Here is a 25,006-nt window from a genome sequence, read left to right on the forward strand (position 1 = left end):
GTGGTTTCGGCTGGCTTGTGTGATCCGACTCCGGGAGAGCATTCCTGGCAACGTCGTGAGCGGGGACAGAAACAAGCTGTCGACTACTGGTCAGTGAATGTTTCTCCTAGGAGATGGGGTTTTCTAAAGGGATATAAGTTCGTCGAACGTCGATAGGTAAGAAACACTCACAAGTAGTATTTCCAAAGTAGTTTTAGTAATAGTTAGGTTGCTCAACAACATTAAAGTGGCGAGTCAACTAGCTAGCATTACTCAGTAACGTTACTTGCAACCGGCCATCGCGAGCTAACTTCACAAGCCTGCTTTGCAGTCAACCGCTTGCATACTACTAGGTTGTTTTTAATCGTTGTTGCACCTATCTAAACATGTAGTGGATATACGTCTCACCTAGACGTATATTATACAGTTAACTAGTTAAAAACATAGTATATCAATTAGTCTCCAAAATAATGTTTTATGAACTAAAATATGCCCGATTCTTCCTGGTCCGCCGTGTTTCAGTACGCATGCGCGTAGTATTTAGAATACTCCGGGTTTGTAGTTTTTTTCTACCTGAGTTAATCACACCTGTAAAGGCCACGCGACAATGGTAAAACTACAAGTTCCAGACAATGGCACCATTGTCTCGTTAAGTGAAACACAGCAGCAGTTGGGAATGTAACCAAGTCAGCTAGCTTGAACGAGCTTTGCATTTTGAAAAGTGCTGCAGTAGGAAGTTGCTAATGTTTGTTTAGTTTTGACTGAATTTCTCATAAAAGGTTTTATGTAAACACACTGCGTTTTCTTTAGGGGATTTGTGTTGGGCAGCGTACCACCGTGTTTTGGTGTTGAGTGATTCATGGGTAAAATGTTACAAACAAGCAAGTTAACTAACTAGGTAACTGAAAATGGGTGATCCTAGTATTGGGTGACTGGCTAGCATGCTAGCTAGCTAGATAATTGTACTAACTAAAGCCCTCATAAGTGGTCTTACAGAATTCAATCATCTTATATTCAATTATAAAAATGTAAACTGTAACGAAGTGTATGACTTTTTTATCTCATTTAACAGAATGCTAGCTAAGCAGACCATGCAGACCCTGTTTGTACACATTAGTGTCAATGTTGATCAGCTGTCATTGTGACATGTTAAGGTCAGTTGTCAGCCACATGACACCATCTTATCTGCTAGGCATTTGTAAGTTACCAATATCCATGGAATGGAGCTTGTATGTGTGTGATGTTAAAATATCCTCCTGATTCAAAGTCACCTGCCTTGTTCAAAGTGATCTGGTTGGGTGGGTGTGCATGCGTTGCAGTGGGAAAGGGGGGTTAAGAGTCTGTCATCATATATTAGTCCAAATGTAGCTGGATGCCGCAGGAAATAACACGTCAAATATTAGAATAGACCTTTCATCCAGGGGGCAGCATAGATATGACGGTGCATAACCACTTATTTTTGTTGCTTACTCCCTGTAACTAATAGAATGACGATAAGGCCAGAACTGGTGAGGAAAAGGTCTAGGCCACTAACTTCCCTGCTTCTGAGAAAGAGGGTGTTTCAGATCAGCTCACTGACGTTACACTCATCACGTCTGTAGTTTCCTCAGGGATAAAAATAGGGGCTTCTTCGTTTAATTTGAAGGAAATGACATTAGAAAGACTGTGCATACTTGTGAAGTTCTGAATACCACAGTTAATGTTGAATAATCACGACCAGGTGTCTCAGATTACAACTTCAGATCCCCCTCATTCATCCGTCACTGAAAGTTAGAAGTGCTTATTTGAAACACTTAGTTTTGGATCATTTCTGTCAGGGAATTTTTGTCACTGTCATGTTTGATCAAAATATTTGACAAATGTTCTCGAATCAAAACCAGAATGAAGACGCGTTATGTTTGGTAAACCGAGAAGCAAAGTCTTGAAACAGTAGGGCAGGCTATTTATTTACCTGGTTGATACGGCTATTTCTCAGGTCATCAGTGGTTTCACCGTTTGGTGACCTGTTGGAGGGTTGATCATGCTTAGGTCATAGGGTAGGCTGCTGTTTGGGCCAACAAGTGAAGTTATGCACTGCAGTCAAATGCACCAAGGATTCTACTCCCTAAAATGTGACTTTGTCATTTACATGTTTTTGGATATTTATTGACATGACTACTTATTGTTGCTTTATTTTGTACGTTTTTATTTAGCTTTAGCCAGTTTCATAAAGGCTTCACTTGGGGCTCCTGGGTGGCGCAGCGGTCTAAGGCACTGCAGTCCCTGGTTCGAATCCAGATCTCCCGGCTGTGATTGGGAGTCCCATAGGGCGGCACACAATTGGCCCAGTGTCGTCGGGGTAGGCTGTTATTGTAAAGAAGAATTTGTTCTTAACTGACTTGCCTAGTTAAATAAAATGAATAATATACAATGCTGCCTTTATTGCCTTTCAAAGTTAACATTTCTATGCTGTGCATCATTAAAATAATTAGTGACTGAAAGCCCCTTTGTAGATAAAAAGCTTGCCTATTTCATAATAATGTAAAAGCAGCATGTTTTGGTTGAACAAAATGTCATGTTAATCCTCTGGTTATGCTTGGGACACTGTAGTAGTGCTTCTTGTTGTAGTTCCATAGGGAACAGTTCTAAATAACCTTGAGGAATATGCCATAGTTTCTTGCTGCTTCTATGAGTAGGCCTACATTATAAACAAAGTACAATACTTTACAATACAAAGGGAATTGTATCTGGGCCACCAGAGTTGCATTCTCCTTGTGAGCTTTGTGATTCACGCCTCTCATCGATGACTCATCGAACTCTGTGGTTTTTGAAGATAAAGACCTATGATTCAAAGGAACTGGTTCTCAAGGGTACATTCTTACTCAGCTGTTAAGTTAATGAAACCATTTTCATAAATTGACTCAAACATGGACTGAGTATCAGGTGTCTTAGAAATTAAAACCTGGACTATACAAATCCTATAGATTACTTTTTTATTTTTCAGTTTCAGCTCTTCCAACAGCACAGTTTGAGTCCTAACCACCACACTGGCAGTCCTCCCTCTGTAATTTTCTTGCCAGGTTTCTCCCTGACTCCTGGGGACTTCCTGGTTAAACAAAGGTTAATAGAAATAAACAGTATAATGCACGGCTCCTCATAAGATGCGGCAGACAGACTGATCCACCATGCTCATTAGTGTAGCATCACAGCTCAGAGAGGAGGATGCAGCCTCAGGTGCTGGATACCGTCTGGTCCTTGTCATGCTGGAGAGCGCATCATACATTTGTGCATTGTTTTTAATTTGAGCACATGCCTCTCATCCTGAGTACATTTAAAATATATATATATATCTCTGCTATTGATGTTGTACTCTTACAATGTAAATACATGGCATGCACGTGTAATTGAACACTGCAGGTGTTGGATTAAATGGCATTAGCCCACCTGCACCAGTGTTGCTCACAGAATCTCTTTTGAAGTATTGGCCTCCTTTGAAGCCTGTCTGTGACTCAGCGTGTATGGCAATTTCAACAGTTTGAGTTATAGAAAAAGGAGCAGGATGTTCGTTAAAAGTAGGATCTGCTTTATGGCTCCCGCACTGTCATAAAACATCATCCCCTTCTCCCCACTCCCTCAGGCATGAACCCCCTAGGTGTTTATAAAGCTATCAGTTTCGCTTTTCAGCTGGGAGGATGAAGAGTGATCTGGAGGAAGAGCGAGCACATGTCCCAGACCCAGTGATTCTTCCCCTGCTGGCTTCCCCAGGCCTGTTTGACTGGGGTAAATATAGCCGGTTGGTTTTGGCCTTTCTCGCCACAGACCAGCGTCCTCCCTGCACTGAGAGAGGGAGAAATGCCCCACTGTCCGCAAAGCTTTTAAACAGGGTTATAGGACTTAGTCAGGTTGCTGTTAGTCTTAATACAACAGGAGTTTTCCTGCATAAAAAAAAGGGGCTTAGCTGGTGGGCGTGGCAGGGGATGTGGCAATGGGTGCGGTCGGCTTGGCTGAATTTTGAGAATTTCTTTTAGAGCCCCCGATCTTTGCGGTGTAGAGTTTTCTTTATATATATATATATATATATTTTTTTTTTCTGCAATTCTACCAATTTCTTAAAGTCCAGGTAGCAGATAATTAACCCTGACAGATATTTATGTATACTGGCCGATGCTTCGCATTTCAATTTAGCTCACACTTGGCAGGCCTTATAGAAAACTCCCCCGGAGCCACAGAACGTCCGAATTACCACAACGCGCAGCCCCCACATTCCATATTCCTTTCCTAAAATCTGCCATCAGTCCAGTGTATGGAATGTCTTTGAGATGCCATAGCAGATATCAGAATAAAATTCTTCTGGAGGTGTCGTCTCAATCCATCCGACTAGCCACCCACACACAGTTTCGTCCCTAGCCATAAGGCTATATACAGTAACGGTGACCTCCGTCACGGCCAAAACGACTCTTTCCCATAGGTTTATACTCTCTCTATAGTATGACAGCACCAGCAATTAGCTACCAACTGCTGGCAGACATGTTTACATTTGGTTAGTTTTATGGGTGTTATTTAGATTGAAGATGTCAGCTAAATGTGGTACCTGTGTTGCTAACTAAGGTTAGTATAGAGGTAGCAAGCGGGCTCTTTCACTTACCTGGCTCACTGACTGCTCACTCTGCTGGTGTTGCTGGCTGTTTGAGATGCTTTAGAAGCCACGTTGATGGTAGGGACAGCTTTAACTCCCATGGCTATCAACAATGGAAGTAATCACATTCAGCCCACCCTTTACAAAGTTTTTCATTCACGGCATTGTGGGGTTGTTTCCAAAGTCTGAGCTGATTTGGGAAAACCTCAAACCCAACTTTTAGAACAACATTATACAATTATAGCAATTGATTTAAGAGTTTGTAATTTGGGAATTTGTTTTCTTTGGGTGCTCCAAGTTACTATTTGTATGCGTTTCTGGCATTGAGAAATAGGATCTACACTCCTTTTAATGGAGCTGATAGAAATGTTTGAAGTGTTAAAGCTACTTTCCTGCAATACTACACACGTTGTCATACAGTTTAGAGAAAATGTTGCAGATTAAAGCACATTTCCCTTAATTCTACATATACTGCCATGGAGTGGAGAGAACATTTTGCAGTCTTAAAGTTTAGGCTATTTCCTGCAATCTATGCATTTTCAATGGCAAATGCTGTGTTTTGCACAGATATAATAACAAAAATCTATATGGCTAAATTCATCGTTTTTACATTTTATTTTCAATTATCCCTGACTGTCTAGCTCTTATTTTGGTGATTGTTAGGTCTCAAAGATATTATATATTTTTTAAAGTATATAGGTTCATGATATTTTGTACATACTTTATCTAGTTTAAGTTTACACTGAAAGCATTTTTCTATCCCGTAAATGTATTTAAAAAAACACACTGTTTGGCCCGCCCAAGGATTTCAATAGCAGAAAAATCCCTGCACAAAGCATTTAGACACTGCTACAAAGGACTTGTACACAGTTTGATTTAAACAGGACTGTTTCATATGTCCGTCCATTTAATAATTTACAGATGGCAGAGCACTGAAATGCCAAGGCAATGGAAAGCATTATGTACACAAGTCATGTTAGAGATCAGAAATCTGCATTTTCAAAATGGAGAGCATAAAAAAATCTGTTTTTAAAACATTTTGCCAGCGTTTTATTTTGAAAGGCAAGTGTGTTATTTTTCTTAGAGTGATCAGGGGTGTGCAACTACATTTTTCTCTTCACAGAAAATATATTAGTACAACACGTTCATTCATCAGATGTCAACAGAAGTGTAACACTGTTTGGCTAGCAGCCACACAAGTAAATTAGCTTACAATGAAAAAGTAAGGTATTTTTGTCAAACTATTCATGGCCATCATATTTCTGTTTATCATAGAGTAGGCAGCAACATTTCCTAATGTTTTTCTTGATGTTAAAGGGGAAATTTTCTTCATCTCCAGTATCACTCCAACGTCAACATATGTGAAAAGGGTGCGTTTCTATGTTTTGTAGTAAAAAGATAGAGGATGTTTCCATTTTGACCAATTGTGAGTAGGCATTACCTACTAACTGCCTAATTAGTGGATGACATCATTGGAAACACTTATCTTTCTATGTTTTGTAGTAGAAAAAACATAGAAATGCGCCATTTTCACTACACTGCACGTCTGTTTCTCAAACTAGACACTAATGTACTAATGTACTAATAAACTATCAGTGTTTTTGTTAAGAGATGGATATGATTTTAGGAGCCATAAGAAATCATTGTTTTAGAAATTTTTCACAGTGACAATTGAGGTCAGGGAGCGTGTCGGCCTTCGGGAACCGCCCTTTTGAACAATCTGTATAAATATGTTGGTTAAGAATGAATATATCAGACCAGAGAGATGCAAGATGAGGCTTAACGTTTAAAGTGGCCTGAGCTCTGAATCTCAACATAAGGTAGGGACGATAAACTCACTTCCCGGATAATTACTGGTACGGCTGATTAGCTGTCCGAAGTAAAGTATCTAGAAAGTGAATTGAACCCGTCTACTACTCTTCTCAAATCACCGTGGTACACTACTCTCATCGCCCCACTGGGAATCATCGACACGGCTGGCTAGCCTATCTTCAAAAAGGCATATTCCAGAGCAAATGGAAAATCAACTCTGTAGTTCTGTTCAGGACTACACGACAAGTCATCGGATACCGGACAACTGCAAAGAAGAGCAGCAGTAGAAGATTTGTTGGAACCATTTTTGAACAATCGGAGCCTTACAAGCCTACCGCGAAAAGGCCCAACCCCATTTCCAAGGCAGCTCGGTTCCGAGGAATTGCACGCAAATACATTCATGATTTGTTATTCCAAGTGGGCGGAGGTTCGTGTGCAAAGTATAGGAGTACGATAAGTGAGTAGTTTCTAAGTGTACCAATGTAAAGTGTCTGTCCCTCTCTCTCTCGCCCTCTCCATGTCTTTTATAACAAGCAGCCATATTGTTGTCAGTCCGCTAGGGACTTGTTTTTAACATATTAAGTGTGTACGTTTGTCATGTTAACATTTTAATTAGCTAGTAAATAAATCATTTAACCAATTGGTGTAGTACTGAATCATAAGTAAGGCTCGGGTTTTTGCAGGTGCAAGCAAGTTGACTGTTCAGAATGATGATATGATACGATGTTATGATTAATAAGTTGAGTTTAATTCGGGAGATGATAAATCTTTTTAAAGAACCTCTCTCGTGGTGCCTCAGATCCTAATGAGTTAATCGTTACGTGATTAATTTAATCGGTTAACAAACATATATTTAGGTTATTAGATAAGTCTTCAGATTAATGGTCACAACAATGAATATGAACTAGAAAAATTGTGACATTTCCTATTAATCTTGCATTTTATAGAGATAAATAGGCTAAACAGAAGTACCAGAGAAAAGTAGCTACACATCATTCGATCAGCATACAGTGCTATATCGTGAATTCTCAGCATGCAGGGACAAATGTCTGAGCAGATATTACAAAAATAAGTGGTTTTAGATCTGCATTTACAAAACGCAGCAAGATATTCTGCGTTAAAGTGGTTATATACAATAACACTGGGGGAAACATCTTCACACACCGAGAGCCATATGAAAGGATATGTCTGCCTCTTGAGGTTCTTGGCGTTCTTACGCTGTAGTCAAGGCTGAACATGTAGGAATGACTGTCAGTTATATAGCCTAAGCCTGGAACAACTGTCAAGCTAAAATGTCCTAAGCCCTTACTGGTGTGCTGATTTTAACATGAGCGGATTTCTGCCCCCTTTATATCCTCCTTGGTTCTAATTAGGTAATTACATTTCCAAACTGATGCTATGCTAAATCAATAGAAGAGGGAGGTGTACAAATCAATCTCCAGGGAACACATTTCCCCAATCCCTTAGGATATGTTGTGCAGCTGAGGCACCTTGCTTTGTTATTCTTCTCTTATTTTCTTCAGTATTTGCCTTTTTTTTAAACCTTTATTTAACTAGGGAAGTCAGTTAAGAACAAATTCTTATTTTAAATAACGGCCTACCAAGGAACGACAGATTTTCACCTTGTCAGCTCGGGGATTTGATCTTACAACCTTTCGGTTACTAGTCCAATGCTCTAACCACTAGGCTACCCTGCCACCCTTTTGAATGGGTTCCTCTGCTGTTTCCAAGGAGAAGAGCTAGCAAGCCTGTTATTTCACTGGTTTCGTGTTTTTCTCAAACAGTGTTTTCACATGTGGAGCCTTTATCAGACAGGCAGTGTGTGTGCGAGTTAAGATGTAAGGGGACTTACACAAAAGGCCCTGTCATGCAGATAGATAAATGTTGGAGAGAGGAGGAAATCCTAGATGAAGTCAAAAGGAAACAGCTGATTCTCTATTTTATTGGGGTGAGGAGGGGTCGAAATTAGACTTGTACAGCCAACACTTGGTCAGGATCATCATGTGGTCATGTATTGGTAGAGCTTCGAAGTGCGAAGCTGCTTCGACCGGGTTACTTGATTGAGTGACTCATTTGACCGGGTTGCTTGATTGACTGCCAACGTATGGGGATTGTGTTCTGGAGCGTTGAAGTGACATGTGTGTGTCTGTGCTTGCATGCTGTTTTGCTTACTGAATAGGGAGGATCTTTGCCTGGTTACATCTGCGTTTCATTGGGAGATGAGTTGTTGGGCTCTTGCTTACCCTCACCCTGGCCCTTCCCGTTGCGTGAGTGGAGGTCTGGATTTAGGACAGGAAGTAGTGAGTGTGATCAGAGTGCTGACTGGCTCTGTGAGTCAGACAGCAGGCATGACTAGAATCCACCTGGTCAGGATATAATGAAAGACAACCTCAACTATTCCAGTTATGGTTCAAGCTCTGTTTTTGGAATGGATGAATGTGTACAACCCAACAGCAACAGGAAACCTGTGGTCATTTGCGTGATTCCACTTCCTCTGTCTCTAAGGATGTTTCCATTTGGGAGCTGGCCAGTCAAACCCATGTCTGTCTCTCTGCTTTTCTTTATTTTCCCTCTTTCTTTTGCTCTGGAATGTGTCTAGAGACATGCGAAGGTCCCTCCCACCCTGTATGCGTTTGTGCAGTCCAGTCCACCTCCCCATAACTCAGATCCTGTCTCAACAGTAGTCATTGTTTTAATGCTAATTGAGTGTAGTACTTGGCCATTCCATGAATGCCATTTGGCCTGATTCTACTGTACTGTATCACTATTTGCATTTTTCTTCCCCATTTCTAAATCTGATTTTGTGGGATGGAGTGCTGCAATAGCTATGGATATAAGACCATTGTGTGTTCAGGAGACAGAAGGGGATTTCTGAGAGAGATGTAGGCTATAAGTTGTTATTTTGGTGGGTAGTGCTGTTCTCCTAATGATGTGTGTTTTGCATGTCTCCCTGGGCCAATGGTGCTACACTAATGATAACAAATGTCTAGGTGTGTGTGTGAGAAATAAGTGTGCACTGTTGACAACTTTGTTCCTGGCCCACAGGAGTGGGCCTGGGAGTGATGGCGAGAGAGGGAAGTTGTGTTTTCTCTCTAGAACAGTAGGCCTTGTTATCGAGGGAGAGATGGATTGACTGATAGCCCCAGACTGAGAGAGAGATGGGTGGGCGGGGGGATGAAAGGAGGTGAAAAGGTTGTCTGTAGCCAGCCTAGAGACCAAACTGCCTCCTACTGTAGGGGTTTAATGGTACACTATTCCTACCGAATTGTTCGGCACAGGGATCTCGGTTCGGTCTACACTGTGAACCCGAATGAATACATAAAATAAAAATGTTATATATATAACAACACTAGGGCTGTAGGCTATGCCTACGCTGTATTGTATGCCATTGCCTAAATCTCATCTGAAAAAACATTGTAGGCTATTCCGTTAAAACAGCTACATACGCACGTTGTAATCGAAATTCTAATCTTAACTGGCACATTTCAAACTATTCTTTGGTGAGACACACCCGGGAACTAGTTCTGTTCGATTTTACGATGGTGAGTGGTGGGGTTGATCAATTCTGGTTTGAGGATCCCCCATCATCGTTTAAATTTGCAGTTTTGGATCATTTTGGAATCACAGTAGATTACAACGGCGATAGACAGAGTTGTCGATAAAACATGAACTATGTCGCCACAGCTCGACGAGAATAGCCTATGCAGAGTGTCGCGTGGAGCTTGTTGTTGTTGTCGGCCAATCATAAGACATCAAAGCGGCACTACAGTCACAGAGCCTGCGTGTGTGGCAAAGCAAATGAGTAGATTATCTAATCAATGGAAGATGGTTAAATGAGAAGGATATGCTGCAATGACAGAGCCAACAGGTAGGCTGCTACTTTATAATCTGAATGGAGGTGTTTTTATTTAACTGTCGGACAGGGAGAAAGCAGCCTTAATTAGCCTAGCTAGCTAACTAGATTCTCTGTTTGATGCAGTCAACACAGGTACTATGGTTAAAGAAATGTGTGATAAATAAAGTATACCAGTTTCATTTAAGGACCAGAAAATTGACAGCTGTGCCATGTAGATCGCAAAATAGTTGAAGAGCTTTTTGATGTACTGATTCCATGGCACATGGTTTATGAACTGATATGCAAACGACGCCGGATTTAAAACTTAGAATTTTTCCATTTCAATTATTATTATACAAAATTCTTGCAACCAAAAGAATTGTGTATATATACAGTGGGGCAAAAAAGTATTTAGTCAGCCACCAATTGTGCAAGTTCTCCCACTTAAAAAGATGAGAGGCCTGTAATTTTCATCATAGGTACACTTCAACTATGACAGACAAAATTAGAAAAAAAATCCAGCAAATCACATTGTAGGATTTTTAATGAATTTATTTGCAAATTATGGTGGAAAATAAGTATTTGGTCAATAACAAAAGTTTATCTCAATGCTTTGTTATAAACCCTTTGTTGGCAATGACAGAGGTCAAACGTTTTCTGTAAGTCTTCAAGGTTTTCATACACTGTTGCTGGTATTTTGGCCCATTCCTCCATGCAGATCTCCTCTAGAGCAGTGATGTTTTGGGGCTGTTGCTGGGCAACACGGACTTTCAACTCCCTCCAAACATTTTCTATGGGGTTGAGATCTGGAGACTGGCTAGGCCACTCCAGGATCTTGAAATGCTTCTTACGAAGCCACTCCTTCGTTGCCTGAGCGGTGTGTTTGGGATCATTGTCATGCTGAAAGACCCAGCCACGTTTCATCTTCAATGCCCTTGCTGATGGAAGGAGGTTTTCACTCAAAATCTCACAATACATGGCCCCATTCATTCTTTTCTTTACACGGATCAGTCGTCTTGGTCCCTTTGCAGAAAAACTGCCCCAAAGCATGATGTTTCCAACCCCATGCTTCACAGTAGGTATGGTGTTCTTTGGATGCAACTCAGCATTCTTTGTCCTCCAAACATGACGAGTTGAGTTTTTACCAAAAAGTTATATTTTGGTTTCATCTGACCATATGACATTCTCCCAATCTTCTTCTGGTTCATCCAAATGCTCTCTAGCAAACTTCAGATGTGCCTGGACATGTACTGGCTTTAAGCAGGGGGACACGTCTGGCACTGCAGGATTTGAGTCCCTGGCAGCGTAGTGTGTTACTGATGGTAAGCTTTGTTACTTTGGTCCCAGCTCTCTGCAGGTCATTCACTAGGTCCCCCCTTATGGTTCTGGGATTTTTGCTCACCGTTCTTGTGATCATTTTGACCCCATGGGGTGAGATCTTGCGTGGAGCCCCAGATCGAGGGAGATTATCAGTGGTTTTGTATGTCTTCCATTTCCTAATAATTGCTCCCACAGTTGATTTCTTCAAACTAAGCTGCTTACCTATTGCAGATTCAGTCTTCCCAGCCTGGTGCAGGTCTACAATTTTGTTTCTGGTGTCCTTTGACAGCTCTTGGGTCTTGGCCATATTGGAGTTTGGAGTGTGACTGTTTGAGGTTGTGGACAGGTGTCTTTTATACTGATAACAAGTTCAAACAGGTGCCATTAATACAGGTAACAAGTGGAGGACAGAGGAGCCTCTTAAAGAAGTTGTTACAGTTCTGTGAGAGCCAGAAATCCTGCTTGTTTGTAGATGACCAAATACTTATTTTCCACCATAATTTGCAAATAAATTCATTAAAAATCCTACAATGTGATTTTTCTCTTTTCTTTTTTTCTCTTCTCATTTTGTCTGTCATAGTGTGTACCTATGATGAAAATTACAGGCCTCTTATTTTTTTAAAGTGGGAGAACTTGCACAATTGGTGGCTGACTAAATACTTTTTTGCCCCACTGTATTGGGGATACAACCATCCCAGCTCTGCAGATTTAGCTGCGATTAGACAATCATTTGATCGTTAGTTTTGGTACTGTCCATATATAGCTTGTTTTTGGTCGCAGGTCCAGGAATGGCTGAAGAATTTAAACATTTTACCTGGTGCTAACTCTGCAAATAGGTGAGTGATTTTTGAAAAGTCAGTCAATCGTTCAATAATACTTTTAGCAAAAATGATTATCTTTTAATTTACAATCTGTAGAAACTATGAGATAGGAAAGTTCCAAGACTTTTGAAAAATACATGGCAAATATAAATTAAAAATGGAGCTAGATGGGAGGGGTTGAGTGTCGCTGAAGGGTGGGACTAAAAACCAACTAAATATACCTAAATGTAAAATATACTGAACCTTTGTGAAACAGCCCATTTAAAAAAATATATGCAAATTGCAATCAAACTGGATGGTCTTCAGAGAAAATGGCAGGGGTTGAGGGTAGCTGAAGGATGGGATTAAAATCAAAATATACAGTTGAAGTCCGAGGTTTACATACACCTTTGCCAAATACATTTTAACTCAGTTTTTCACAATTCCTGACATTTAATCCTAGTAAAAATTCCCTGTTTTAGGTCAGTTAGGATCGCCACATTATTTTAAGAATGTGAAATGTCAGAATAATAGTAGAGAGAATGATTTAAAATATATGGGGGATTGTAAATGAAGCAGACAATTACATTGATGGAAGCTACATTCTAAAAAAAGGCCGCTACTTCGTAGTCATATTGGATGATAAACAACCTAGCGTTGGCAAGCCAGAAGTTAGTCTATTGTTGGTTGCTGTCTCCCATGCTCCCCGTGTCACTCACTCACAGTACACATACTGCAAAGCCCCTCCTCCGCCTGCTAGAGCGTCTCTCTCTCGCTTTATCACCTCTGGTTAATAAAGTAGTTTACAAATTGACTTCTGCTGCTTCCCTCACTCGAACCGGGTCTGAATCCGACCAGATCTATTCAGAACTGATCTAGTTATCCTTGGGCCTGTTTAGAACGGGTCTTTAGATTAAAAAAACAAATTATACATATTGGGTCCGGGTGGGAAAGCCCTGGGTCCATTTCGGAATGGGTCCAACTTTGGACCCCTGAAAACCTTTACTTGAGAGGCTCAACATAGCATTGTCTGTTGTGACAGGAAATGTTGTCACAGAAGCTGGACTTGGGCCACAAATGGTTTGGGTTTGTCTTTTATTTGTTTTTATAATTAAAAAAACAAACTTTTACCCCTTTCTCTCACCAATTTCGTGGTATCCAATTGGTGGTTAGTCTTGTTGCTGCAACATCCGTACGGACTCTGGAGTGGCGAGGGTCGAGAGCGGAGCGTCCTCCGAAACACAACACATTGTGTCGGAGGAAACGCTACACCTGGCGACCGTGTCAGCGTGCATTGCGCCCGGCCCGACACCGGAGTCGCTAGAGCGCGATGGGACAACAACATCCCTGCCGGCCAAACCCTCCCCTAACCCGGACGATGCTGGGCCAATTGTGCGCCGCCCCATGGGTCTCCCGGTAGCGGCTGGTTGCGACACAGCCTGGACTCGAACCAGGACCTGTAGTAACGCAGCGATGCGGTGCCTTAGACCATCACGCCACTCGGGAGGCTAGGTTTGTATCTTTTGCCAAAGAAGCAAAAATTAATTGCAGTAACTGTTGCCATTTCATTTCCCCGCCGTACTGTAACCGAACTGTGGCCCCAAAACCACAATACATACTGAATGGTTACACTGCAGTATAAAAATGAAAAGATGGCCAGCAAAGCACTGTGTATTTCCTCCTTTCACTCTAGTGCTCATCCATCTTTCCCCACCCTTTGGTTCAGCTCTAAAAGATACCGGTCTGGTTCTGTAAACGTTGCCCATGTGGTGCCTCACCCTAGTGGGGAAACTAAGACATAGTCTAGCCAGGAAAGACACCTTGGAGGAGGAGAGAGCAAGTGAATGTGTAAGAACCCCTAGGGGAAAATGTGAGGGACTTGCATGAGAGTGTGGAGGAAATGTGCTGTTGTCCTTTCCCTGGTTGTCTCCTGAGAGGGAATGTGCTTGGTTTAGCAGGGCAATTCAGTGAATCCCTTCCTATTTGGCTGAATGGGAGCACTCTAAAAAGGGTGAGGACAGGACACAGAGAAACAGACAATACATGCACTGTATCACAGTAACCAAGTGACACACTCTGTTGAAGGTCACTTCCATTACCCCACCCCTAAATGAAGCGGGCTTGACCCACTTACAGCAGCAAAAAAACTCAGCTCCCTTGCCACTTAGGCATCATCCACTCAGTTTTGCCCTCTCAAAGTTGCATGAATTCACTCTACACAAACACTTAACTCACACACTTGCGTGCATTCACATTTACTTTCATGCAGTTCTCTTTTACAACCACTTTTGCACATTAAGGTCACTCCCTAACATACACACTAGGGTTGGGTGATATCCAGACATCTGTACCTGCATATCGCTCCTGTGCCATCTCGGGATATATGGTATTACCTGTAGTGCACACAAGGGGGTGCTATTATTTTTATGTAAAAAAAAAAGAACCCCAACAAAAACTTTAATTACCAAAATGCTAACAAGTACTAAGGAATTCTCATAGCGGTTGCTCGGTAAATGTTAACAAGCGCATGCAAACATTTACCACAAGGACCGATAACCCAGCTCATAAAGTTATTCAAATATCTCAAAATGTAGTTTGCAGCAGGGATCTTAATCCAGGAGGGGATTGGCTCTGCTGCTGTTACCACGAAGGTTGATCTTGCAAGCTAATGTTAGCCACTTAGCATTTTGTCAACATTCTGCTAACAAGTTGCTAACAAGTACAAAGGAATCGTCAGAGAATGCTAACGAGCAGTAGTGGTGTTATGATAATCGCGCTGTTTGCTCTATAACCTGTTAATTCAAATGCTTTGCGAACGGGATAAGTAAGCCTAAGGCCGAGACACTAAGACACAGTAGCAGAATAAATTCAACCACATTTTGTTTTATCACAGAACCGGATAGCAACCTCTGTCCTTTTTTATTCCACAAAGCATATTGCATGTAACAAGCTACTTGACCTACAGCATGGTCAAGCATGTTAATGTGTCCAACATTTTCAGACCACTAAACAACTACTGATTTAGAACAACAGTGTTTATTTTTATTACCTTTATTTAACTAGGCAAGTCAGTTAAGAACAAATTCTTATTTTCAATGACGGCCTAGGAACAGTGGGTTAACTGCCTGTTCAGGGGCAGAACGACAGATTTGTACCTTGTCAGCTCGGGGGTTTGAACTTGCAACCTTCCGGTTACTAGTCCAACGCTCTAACCACTAGGCTACCCTGCCGCCCCAAGTTACTGCAAGTCGCAAAGAAAACGGGAGCTGCCTTCACTATTCCAGCACCATTTCAACATCATGGTCTAATACAGTGACAACTAAAAGATACCAAAAACAATTTTAGTCCAATCAACCATAAGCTAAATATGTGGCTGTCCATGGTTCTGATTTCTGTATGTGTACAAGTAGAAAAATGTTTACTCACTCTACTTGTAGAGAAACTCCAATGCCATCCTCTTTCATGTTGACGAAACGGTCTATCAGCCTGTCATACAGTACACACTTTTATTTTTTGTTTTCCTAGACTTCCTGGCAAAAAGTCTTGCTTGCTAGCCTAACTTCCATTCATGGGTAACGTTAGCTAGTTAACATTAGCCATCTATGTCTAGCTTCATATTGAACTTCCATCCTCAAAGGCCAGGAGCACTACCAATGTATGAATTAATGGTTGGATCAGAATTGCCATTATCATTGACCAGAACGAAAAGTTAAGTAAAAGCAAAAGTCCAAATCTCCTATCTCCATCCATGGCTAATTTAGGAAAGGGACAATTTTAGCTAGCTAGCTAGCACACCTAAAGACAACACAATTAGATGCAACAATTCAAGTTGTTTCTGTCACTGACGTATGCTGTCAATGCGATTTTGATAGGAGTGATGGCAAAATCCAAACAGGCTTCCTTTGACACTTAAAAAAAATATATATTTTGATGCGCAAGGACCTTTCACAGTTGCGCTCGCTCAGTTTAGCTCAACGCCGGATCCTGCACATTTTTTTTTGATCAAGGAAGGCCAAATGCTCACTGGCTTACCTGGCATCCCATTCAAAGCTACGGGCGGCAACAACGTCACTCGTTTGGACCAGACAGCATCAGATGGCCTGCACGTAGAGACAGGGGGCACTGTTTCACTCGCTCTGATGCTTTCTAAGGTGAGGTACATTCAGAATTGAAGGAAAATGAGGAAAGATAAATTGTATGTTTAAAAAAACAATCATTTTTGGGAGCAAGCCTGGCTTCCCTTGACATCCATGAATACACACCAATGCTAACGAGCACATTGCAAACATTTTGTACAGTTTCTGACCTAAAATATAAAAGTAAATTTTAAAAATGCTACTCTGTTTGCTGCACGCACAACACAAATATTAGCCAGCAAGGCTCTTGATCCAGGAGTGGATTCTCTGTTGTCAAGCGAATGCTTGGTTTTTGAAGAAGCTACCCACTTAGCTAGATGGCTAACTAGCTACTTTATTAGCAAACCAGATCCACAACTGCAGAGAATTTAGCACATTTTAGAGAGTTAGCTTAATAGTTAGAAGATGTCTAGCTGGCAAACATTTAGTTGTGATTTCTATACTGTAAGTAGATTGCCTTGCGCCTGCTGCACGACAGTGAGTGACTCACAAGGCTCCAGTCTCTGGATAATAATGTGACCGATGAAATGAAGAACGCAATGTTCTTTATCTCCTAATGTATTGCACATTGACTGCAGGTATTTACTTAAAGTAGCCACAAATATCCTAATGTATAAAAAATAATAAACTGTTTCAACGCTATTAATGGTATTGAAAAACCATCCCGTGGCTTTTTCCAAAATACCCCGCTATACGCTATATACAGTATACCGCTCAAGCCGAATATACACACACTCACACCCTAGTGTGTTTTTCCAGTGGTTCCCAAGCCTGTCTTCTATTGGAATGTTGGCAGCCCCATGAAGAGCCTCCAGGCACTAGGCAGTGTCGCTCTTTTTTTCTCCTTCTCTCTTTCCCTGACCCCCCCCCCTCGCTTCTCTCTTTTCTCACTCATTAGTCATGGTTTCACAGAGGTCAGCCTACGTGCTGCTGTCTGTTCAGTGGGACGTGGACGTATGTCTTTGCAAGAGCATCTCGTGTGGTGCCACCGCACCCTAGACTCACGCTATATTTTGCATGTTCTACATTGGTATTGGATAACTTGATGACTGTGAGCGTAGAGCTGAGGAGCATGCTCTGATAAATTAGTATGGTTCCCCACTGCATCTCTCTCCTGCCTGCTGGGAAAACCCTTGGTTAAAGAAACGGTTTTTATTGCATCAGTGACACACCTTTGCTGGGCTATTACTGACCAAATTCCGTTTTTAGAGATGCCTGAGATAGCTCTAGGATTTCTATCAGGACATAGACCCTTCCCTTTGATTGATGCTGCAAGCAGACATCAATAATCATTAGAAACACACGCTGCAGAGATTAGTTTAATTTGAAGAGAAATCGACACTGAAGGGTAGGTGTAGACAGCTCTGGGTGGGAGTTCTGTCTCTACATTAGCCCGCCAGAGAAGGGCTTTGTGTAAGAGCATACAAGCTAGAAGTGTATATACACACACACACACTGCTGCACTGCATTGGAAAAATCCTGTGTATCTTTCACCAAAGACTGTATAACACCGTCTGAATAAACTGTGACCGTTCACCTTAGCTCAACACCTGCCTCTGTTCACTTGGCTAGGATAAGGGAGAGGTGTGTTAAAGCTGCTAAAGCTGTGCTGTGCCCGGGGAGGGCTTTTAACACTGTTTGCTTGGTTTAATGCCTTGTTGCATTCTTCATCTCTCGCTATCATTTCCGTTTGCACAGTGCCTCTCTACTCCAGTGATTCAGTTCATTCTCAATAGTCCTGCTGTACTCAGTTTGCCTTGCAGGCAAGCCCAGTCTGCTGCTCTGTGGCCAGATTTGTATTATTATTATTATTATTATTATTTTGTAACCAAGGCAGCTGTACAGCAGCACTACAGTTACAGTATATCCTCCTGTTACCAGGAGAGAGGTGTCTCTCTCTCTCTGTCTCTCTCTGTCTCCTGTGTGTGTTGTGATTAGTCTCTCACGTATTTGTCTTCAAAGACTAAGTTGGGGTGTCGGTATATGTGTGTGTTTCAACTTGAGGGAGTAGCCTTCCTCAGCTCCCACACAGTAGGCTAGGTGTGAGAGAGGAAGAGTAGGCCATAGTAAAAACCCGTAAGCCCTCGGGGGCAAGGCGGTGTGTGCCCATGTTTCTCTGTGTGTGCTTGTCAAAGTGTGTATCTAGGTGTCTTTACACATAATTAATCGAATCCGGACCCCCTGTAGTGGACTCCTATTCTAGGTAAGTCGTGGCAGACACCGAGTAGAAGAAGAGATTAGGGATGTGCTTTAACCCACTTAGAACACCCTCAGGGACTCCTGCCAAAACGCCAAGCTCAGTGCTTTTAATCCTCTTCCCCAAGCCAATGTTTTTTCATTACCGATGCGCTCTTGTCTAACTTCCCTTTTTTTAGTTTGCTTGTGTGTGCACGGTGTGTGTGTGTGTTCATAAAATGTTATGTGCACATGTTGTCTGGTGGTTTCCTGGTTGTAAACACACTAGTGATGAGCCCTGATGTGGTTTTGAAGTGAGCCTCCCCGTTGGTTCCTCTACACACACACACAGGCAGGCAGACAGGTGTATTTAGCCCCACTAGAGCGGACCCTGTGGGGTCGCATCGGCCCTGGGAGCCAGTATACAGCATGGAGCCCCAGCCTCATCGCGTCGCTGGTTTTCCTCGCCGTGACAGGCCCACGGTTAATAAATACATTCGCATTCCACCACGTTGTTTGCATTCTTTTTGTTGTATCTAGACCACTCCTTTTGTACGGTTGCCAGGGTAAAGCGTGGTAGTGCTGTACACAAACTGAACCGCGCACACGTGTTAGGACTGCCTATGATTATTGCCAAAGAAGTTGGCCTACTCAGCCCAACCCAGCATTGTTAGCCCAATCCGACATTGTGGGCATCTGATGGAAGGAGCAGAGGCTTGGAGGGTGATTCAGTGGCAGGGGTCTGTCACTGTGTGTTACGTCTGAGCGAGGCCTGGCAAGGCTTCTCTGCAGAGTCACGCCGGAATCCGGGTCAGCCTTGTGGCCCAGGACGTGCTTCACATCGCTCTCTTTCTTTCCCCAACATCTATCTCAGCTTCCTCTCTCCTCCACTCCCACCGATGCTAATGAGGAGCACATAGCAAGCCCAATGAGGGATAATCTGACAGGAGAGAGAGCGAGAGAATGGGGATGAGGAGAAAGAGGGAGAGACTGGGAACGAGGGAGAGAGATTTACTGGCAGAAAGGGGTTGCCCTGCTTGAAAGTGGGGCTGCTTGCTTAGTCATGCCAAAACTCTGTTTTTGAAAGTGGGGCTGGGGAGAGAGAGTTGTGGACCGCCTAGAATTCCACAAACCGGGTTGGGCAGGCACGAACGTTCGTCAGCATCTATAGCATCTATGTCTCCTCAGATTTACTTCTGACACCAATTTCTAACATTGAGCAAGCAATTGAAGCCAAAGAGCTATAAAAGTGAGTATTTATGGGCCAGGGTGTAAACCTCAGTTGGAGAGGAGTTCTAGTCATATTAGGACCTGGGTTCCCTGTCATTGCCTTGTCTGTTGCTCCAGTTTGGCATGGCACACCATGGCTCCGTTGGCCAGACAGATGGCCTGGTGCTGGGCTCCTCAGGGATGGACTGTCCAGACAGACCCTATTGCCATCTGGGGGTCTCTACGCCATGGCAGCTTCACCATACCTGGAACTGATGCCCAATTTCAGATCTACCCCAACCGCCCTAAACCCTTAGCTCTGCAAGGACTGAATAGGTATTAGGCTTTTTTTGGAATGGTCACCTTGCTGCTTAACACCCAGGGCTGTGTCTGTAAAGAAACATGGACGTTTTAGCTAAAAAGATTTGGGGCTCTCTTTCCATAGCAGTGATTTTTGTTCGACACAGAGTAACAGGCTCGAGTGGTTGCACTGTGGCTTTGGACACTGAATCCAGCCTTTTGAGTTGGGAGTCCACGGTGATGTGGTCTAGAAGCACAGAGGCTGGGCCCAGGCTGCCCACAGTCAATATTTGCTTTTGTGAGTGTCTGGCTTCTGGCGTGAGAACAAACAAAAACGGGCAAATGTCTTTGAGAGAAAAAGGGGAGGGAGATATGGATTTTCTTTCCTTCTTTCCCAATCCGAGGCTCTTCTCTCTAGTGTACTGCCTCCTTGCTGCAGCTGTCACCCTGCCTCTGGAAAGGGCCGCTTCAAGAACTTGTGTGTGTGAGAGGGGGACGACGACGACGACTTCTCCACTATTGCCACTCTTCGCCTGAGATGTGACACCTGTTCCTAATGTTTTCCAGGTCTGCATTTCTAAAACACTTGATGCTAACCACCGCACTAAGTGGTGAGTGCGGGTAGCTTTGATTGCATTCATCTACAGCCGTCACAGGTTTTCCTGTGTACCATGAATGTGCGTGTGTGTGACAACGCCCACCCATTGAGCCCTGGGCGGTATGTTTGTTTCTCTCTCTTACTCTGTCCATCTGGCTGCCCGAGAGAGGTGACGAGTCTGTACAGAAGCATCAAGGAGGTGTAGAGAAAGCAGAAGCATCAAGGAGGTGTAGAGAAAGCAGGGGAGGGAAGAAGAATGAGAGACGGAGGGAAAGGGAGAGTGTGGGGGGATACAGAGAGGGTAATGAATAGTAAGAGGTGTGGGGGTAAAAGTGTCTGTTTCCACAACACATAAAAAGATGTGAGTCTCGTAAACTACACGTGTCATAGGTGCTTTGAAGGGAACCTCTCCCTGTGTGTGTGTGTGCGCGCTGCCTGGGTGTAATGATCGTCTTGCCCTCCGAGGCGATCACAAGGGCAGGCCTGAGCCAAATGCTTCTCACACCTATAAGCCAGTGAAACTTGTGATGTTTTGTGCCTGTTTGTGTGTCACAGCCAGAAATGAACGCACTCTCCCACCGCCACCGTGGAGATTTGAACCTTGTGTGTGGTTGAATTTGATAGCCTTATTTACTCTCGGAATCATTTAGGCTCTTGTGTACACGGGTGTTTTTAGAGTTGTATTTCCTGTTTTTGTCATGTTAGAGCAAACCGGCAGCTTTGTTTGGAGACGAGCTTGGTCTGTTTGAACATGTTTACATGGGGGTGATCCCACAGTGGTAGGGGTGGAGGACACACACAGAGGCAGGCGCAGAGAGGGAGAGGCAGGCGCAGAGAGGGAGAGGCAGGCGCAGAGAGGGAGAGGCAGGCGCAGAGAGGGAGAGGCAGGCGCAGAGAGGGAGAGGCAGGCGCGCAGAGAGGGAGAAGGGCAGGCGCGCAGAGAGGGAGAAGGGCAGGCGCGCAGAGAGGGAGAAGGGCAGGCGCGCAGAGAGGGAGAAGGGCAGGCGCAGAGAGGGAGAAGGGCAGGCGCAGAGAGGGAGAAGGGCAGGCGCGCAGAGGGGAGAAGGGCAGGCGCGCAGAGAGGGAGAAGGGCAGGCGCGCAGAGAGGGAGAAGGGCAGGCGCGCAGAGAGGGAGAAGGGCAGGCGCGCAGAGAGGGAGAAGGGCAGGCGCGCAGAGAGGGAGAAGGGCAGGCGCGCAGAGAGGGAGAAGGGCAGGCGCGCAGAGAGGGAGAAGGGCAGGCGCGCAGAGAGGGAGAAGGGCAGAGAGGGCAGGCGCGCAGAGAGGGAGAAGGGCAGAGAGGGCAGGCGCGGGAGGGAGAGGGCAGGCGCGCAGAGAGGGCAGAGGGGGGCGCGCAGGGGAGAGGGGCAGGCGGAGAGGGGCAGAGGGGGAGGGAGAGGGGCAGGCGCGCAGAGAGAGGGAGGGAGAGGGCAGGCGCGCAGAGAGAGGGAGGGAGAGGGGCAGGCGCGGAGAGATAGGGGCAGGCGCGCAGAGAGGGAGAAGGGCAGGCGCGCAGAGAGGGAGAAGGGCAGGCGCGCAGAGAGGGAGAAGGGCAGGCGCGCAGAGAGGGAGAAGGGCAGGCGCGCAGAGGGAGAAGGGCAGGCGCGCAGAGGGAGAAGGGCAGGCGCGCAGAGAGGGAGAAGGGCAGAGAGGGGCAGGCGCAGAGAGGGAGAGGGAGAGAAGGGCAGGCGGAGAGGGGCAGAGGGGGAGGGAGAGGGGCAGGCGCAGAGAGGGGAAGGGCAGGCGCGGAGAGAGAGGGAAGGAGAGGGGCAGGCGCGGAGAGAGGGAGAAGGGGCAGGCGGAGGGAGAGGGGCAGGCGGAGGGAGAGGGAGAGGGGCAGGCGCAGAGAGAGGAGAGGGGCAGGCGCGCAGAGAGGGAGAAGGGGCAGGCGCGCAGAGAGGGAGAGGGCAGGCGCAGAGAGGGAGGGAGAGGGGCAGGCGCAGAGAGAGAGAGAGAGGCAGAGAGCAGAGAGGGAGAGAGGGCAGGCGCGCAGAGAGGGAGAGAGGAGAGAGGCGCAGAGAGAGGGCAGAGAGAGAGGGCAGGAGAGGCGCAGAGGGAGAGAGAGGAGCGCAGAGAGGGAGGGAGAGAGGCAGGCGCAGAGAGGGAGGGAGGGCAGGCGCAGAGAGGGAGGGAGAGAGGCAGGCGCAGAGAGAGGAGGGAGCGAGAGGGCAGGCGCAGAGAGGGAGGGAGCGAGAGAGGCAGGCGCAGAGAGGGGAGGAGAGAGGCAGAGGGGAGAGAGAGGCAGAGGGAGAGAGGGCAGGCGCAGAGAGGGAGAGAGGCAGGCGCAGAGAGGGAGAGAGGCAGGCACAGAGAGGGAGAGCGAGAGAGAGAGGGCAGGTGCAGAGGGAGGGAGAGGGCAGGCGCAGAGAGGGAGGGAGAGGGCAGGCGCAGAGAGGGAGAGAGGGAGAGAGGAGAGGGGAGAGGGGAGAGGGAGAGGGAGAGAGGGAGAGAGGGAGGAGAGAGGGAGAGGGGCAGGGGGAGCAGAGAGAGGGAGAGAGGGGAGGCGAGAGAGAGGGAGGGGAGGGCAGAGAGAGAGAGAGAGAGGGGAGAGAGAGAGAGAGAGAGGGAGAGAGCAGAGAGGCAGGCGCAGAGAGAGAGAGCGAGAGAGGCAGGCGCAGAGAGGGAGGGAGAGAGAGGGCAGGCGCAGAGAGGGAGGCAGGCGCAGAGCAGAGAGGGGGCAGGCGCAGAGAGGCAGGCGCAGAGAGAGAGAGAGAGGCAGGCGCAGAGAGAGAGGCAGGCGCAGAGAGAGAGGGCAGGCGCAGAGAGGGAGAGGAGAGGCAGGCGCAGAGAGGGAGAGAGAGAGAGGCAGGCGCAGAGAGAGAGAGAGAGAGAGAGGCAGGCGCGGAGAGAGAGAGGCAGGCGCAGAGAGGAGAGAGAGAGAGAGGCAGGCGCAGAGAGAGGGGAGAGAGAGAGAGAGAGAGGGAGGGAGAGAGAGAGAGAGAGAGAGCAGGCGCAGAGAGGGAGGGAGAGAGAGAGAGAGAGAGGCAGGCGAGAGAGGGAGAGAGAGAGAGAGAGAGAGAGAGAGAGAGAGAGAGAGAGAGAGAGAGAGAGGCAGGCGCAGAGAGAGAGAGAGGCAGGGGCATGCACGCGGACGGACGCAGGCAGGGGCACGCATTGGGGCAGGCACACAGACAGCCCATCAGCTGTCTGACTGCTGCATAAATAATGCAGAGGCTTACCTCAGTGTTTTCATGTTCTCATCCATCTCTGTGAGTACCTTCTGTGCTTGGTCATGATGTGGTGGCCTGCTGCCACAGAGCACTGCAATTGTCTCCACCTCTGTTGGGTCAGGGTGGAGGTGTTAACCGGGGCCAATTTGTTTGTCTAGTGACAGCGTTTGCATACTGGCTTGAATAGGTAGCTTGGGAGTGAGCGGGATGCCAAAAGCCTTCGAATCAATTCAACAAGTTCTGTTTTGAGATTGACTGTGAAAACGTAGAGGATCATATTTCGCGAGTTCCCCTACACCACTATTTCCCATGTCTCTGGCCTGTCCTCTCCCTTCATCTCTCTCTCTCTTCACCCTGTCTGTGGCTTAGCCCCCTTTCTTGTGTCTCGCTCTCTCTCTCGCTCCCCCCATTTCTGGCAAGCCGAGACCTGAGGCTGAATACCAGCTGATCCCATAAGCTACATACTGAACCGACCCACAGGAGAGGGAGAGAGAGAGAGGGGGGGGAGCGAGCGAGAGAGAGAGGAGACATGAGGGTTCAAGGGAAAGAAGGGGGAAGGGCAGAGCAAAGGATTTTGTGGGGGTTCAGTCTTGGGGCCAGTTTGTGTGGTAGCGGATGGAAATGAGGAGGGAACACAAGGAAGTAGTAGTAGTTGGGAGGGAGTCGTGGGGATGTGTTCTTAATTACCTCCAGCTCAATGCTGTACCCCTCTCCCTCTCTCTCTCTGTATCTCTCTCTGTATCTCTCTCTCTCTGTATCTCTCTCTCTCTGTATCTCTCTCTCTCTGTATCTCTCTCTCTCTCTCTCTGTATCTCTCTCTCTCTCTCTCAATTCAATTCAAGGGCTTTATTGGCATGGGAAACATGCGTTAACATTGCCAAAGTAGGTGAGGTAAGATATTATACAAAAGTGAAATAAACAATAAAAATTAACAGTAAACATTACACATACAGAAGTTTAAAAACAATAGACATTACAAATGTCATATATTATTTATATATATATATACATACAGTGTTTTAACAACGTACAAATGGTTAAAGGACACCAGATAAAATA

The 25,006-nt window shown here is 45.3% G+C and overlaps 1 protein-coding gene across 3 annotated transcripts in view; it reads left to right on the top strand.

Moving 5' to 3' along the window:
• The first annotated feature begins 23 nt into the window (after positions 1-23).
• LOC112244717 (signal-induced proliferation-associated 1-like protein 3) overlaps positions 24-25,006 on the top strand; it is an 89,302-nt gene continuing 64,319 nt past the window's right edge. For 2 of the 3 annotated variants that reach the window (XM_024412472.2, XM_024412473.2), the window contains exon 1: positions 24-156. The gene's annotated coding sequence lies outside the window, so the exon portion shown is untranslated. The remainder of the gene's footprint in view (positions 157-25,006) is intronic. The other variant, XM_042295856.1, reaches the window with a different exon arrangement.

Source organism: Oncorhynchus tshawytscha, linkage group LG13, assembly GCF_018296145.1.
Source record: "Oncorhynchus tshawytscha isolate Ot180627B linkage group LG13, Otsh_v2.0, whole genome shotgun sequence".
In the NCBI taxonomy this organism is placed as follows: Eukaryota; Metazoa; Chordata; class Actinopteri; order Salmoniformes; family Salmonidae; genus Oncorhynchus; species Oncorhynchus tshawytscha.